This window comes from Etheostoma spectabile, chromosome 18 (genome assembly GCF_008692095.1).
Source record: "Etheostoma spectabile isolate EspeVRDwgs_2016 chromosome 18, UIUC_Espe_1.0, whole genome shotgun sequence".
In the NCBI taxonomy this organism is placed as follows: Eukaryota; Metazoa; Chordata; class Actinopteri; order Perciformes; family Percidae; genus Etheostoma; species Etheostoma spectabile.
The window spans coordinates 17,995,723-17,998,436 of NC_045750.1; the positions used below are offsets into that span (position 1 = coordinate 17,995,723).

The window sequence follows — 2,714 nt, forward strand, 5'->3', positions numbered from 1 at the left end:
TCTTAGCAGAAAGTTGAAAAATGTTGCGTTTACTTCACACAAGAGCAGCCATTTCCCCCTTTTGCCATGGGAACGTTATGAATTTTTTTTATTTCGCCACAATAATAATAAAAAAAAAAAAGAGTTCAAATGAAAACATTTTTAAAGGTTTATGGCATGAATATGGAAACCAAACACTGACTGAGTAGGTCAGTGCAGATGTAAAGGAGCTTCATGCGCTTATTACTGTCCTGTCATGGCAGTGATGGATGGCCTTTCCATTTTTTATTAGTTCTTTTACCATTTGTCCATGACATTGATAGGCATGCGTTTGTCTTTCCAACACAGTTTATGACATTTTTGTAGCAGGATGGTGGGAATAAAATGGGACTTGACATGTAAAAAACTTTCAAAAGGCTGAAGGTGTTTTCCAAGCTCCAGTGGATCCCTGCCGACACACACACACACACACACACACACACACACACACACACACACACACACACACACACACACACACACACACACACACACACACACACACACACACACACACACACACACACACACGAGCCATGTAAAAGGCAGCCATTACATTACATTTTCTGTTGAATTATGGTGCTGATCTGCTCACAGTTGATGTTTTCGGCATACCTCTTGTTGTAGACCTCTATATCCTAACAGAATAGAATAGAATGCCTTTGTCGTCATACATAAATGCAGTGCCTGTGCAACGAGATTTAAGAGGATTTAGGATTTGCAGAAGGAAGTAGGAAGACAAATCATGTTAGTTAAGTCATGATATGAACCTGCCTTGTTATGTGAAGAGAGAAGAAGAAGAGAAGAAGTTCAAAAATGGATTTAGTGCGGAATCAAATGAGGATCAATTGTTTACGGCGAACATCAGCCATTCAGTTCATCTTCCTAATTCTTTTATCATTGAATGGATGTTTCAAGACTTCAGAAGTTCTTTCTAACCCTTGTGTTGTCTTCCCGTCAAAAACAACACTTTTGTTGATGCTTTTTTTGGATTTTTTAACTATTTCTTACGTTTTTGTCCCTTTTTTCAACACTTTTGACGCTTTTTTTCAGTGTTAGTCACTTGTGACGTTTAACACTACATAACACTAACTTTATTTTTTGGATTTAAAGTCAATACATAAGGAAATTATACCTAAATGTTTGAGTTAGAAAAGCAGAAATCAGGAATTATTTTGACTAAAATTAAAGGAAAGTATGTTGATAGATAATCAGAGACAGGACTATGTCAACTTTTACTCAATACTATTTCAAAACCACTTCATTTTTTTTTCAAATGCTATAAAATTGAATAAGACACCCCAAAATTAATGGAAGTAGAGATTTGTCCTTATGCGTTGTGTGGAATCCATCGTTTTATTTTGGGTAGTTAAAAAGAACATTGATATAGGAAAACGGGTCGATTTGAACCAAGTATAACACAAGGGTTAAAAAGCGGTAAAAATAAGTCTGGAGTTATGGTTCTTTATTGTTTAGGCTCTTTCTTTAGAGCTGCATCACCTACATTTTCCTAAAATAATAGGGCTATACTTTGGAATTCAAGATTATGATGATGATTCTGTTACGATTTCATGGAAGTGAGGACCCAAACGCAGAGACACGCAGGCTGGCAGGAGGGACTATCACAAGGCTTAATTTTCACACAAAAAAACAACAACAGAAAGACCACACCAACACAGGATCCAACGAATGCAAAAAACAAGTCCAAAATCCAACAATTCAAAAAGGTTCAAGGGGAAAAGGTAGGTACAAAGGTAGGTAAAAACCTCATGGGGAAAATAATAACCACAGGGAAGAGACCAAATGCAGGAGACAAAGACAGGACTCAGGAAACGGCAAACAAACACCCCAGCACACAAACTCCCAAAACGACCTGACAAGAGACAAAGGGAACACAGAGGTTAAATACAAGAGGTAACAAGCAAACAAGCAACAGGTGATACAACAGGTGAATGACATCAGGGCGGGGACGACAATCACACAGGCGGGAGAACAGAAGACAGGTGGTAATACTAGACAGGACGAGACAGAGACCCAGACTGTCAAAATAAAACAAGAAATAGAACATAGGGACACTCAAGGGAACACAAGACAGAAACTACAACACAAGACCAGGAAGGAAATAAGGACACAAACACGAGAAGAAAAGACCAAACCAAAAAACCAGAGGAGGAACAGAAAACAAAGCAATATACCAAAACCATAACAGAGTCTACAGTATGAGACACAATAATCTCTACTCATAGGTCCACTTACTAGCTTTTTTTGTGTCCTGACTTAGTTAAGCGCTATTGCTCTACTGACAACAATACAATGAAACTGTTGTGACAGATAAAGAGATGCAGAACATTTCAAGCTGTTTTCCATGTTTCCTATATTTCCCTTTGTATATATAGGACCTTTACCCCGTTGAATGATGTCGTAGTTTTTGCCCAGAAATCAAATCTCTGTTGAGCCGCTAATCCATAGAATAAAAAGCCCGTATTGCCCTGAATAAGGAACGCTACTCCTGAACAGTGTAATAAAAGAAGTGTGGAAAAACTTCATAAAGACAAAAACAACTTGACCCTCGTGTTGTCCTTCCGTTAATCATGTGACTTTGTGTTTGTCTGGGTTAAAATTTCAACATTTTCCTGACGTTTTTGTTGATTTTATTCAATTTTTTTTTGTCACATTCTTTCCAATTCTTTTGTCAG

The 2,714-nt window shown here is 37.6% G+C and overlaps 1 long non-coding RNA gene across 1 annotated transcript; it reads left to right on the forward strand.

Annotated features, from left to right (window-relative positions):
- LOC116705976 (uncharacterized) lies at nt 1–2,360 on the forward strand. The gene is made up of 3 exons (XR_004336101.1): nt 1–74; nt 1,341–1,344; nt 2,350–2,360. It is a non-coding gene; the product is annotated as an uncharacterized LOC116705976 (long non-coding RNA).
- The last annotated feature ends 354 nt before the right edge of the window (nt 2,361–2,714 follow it).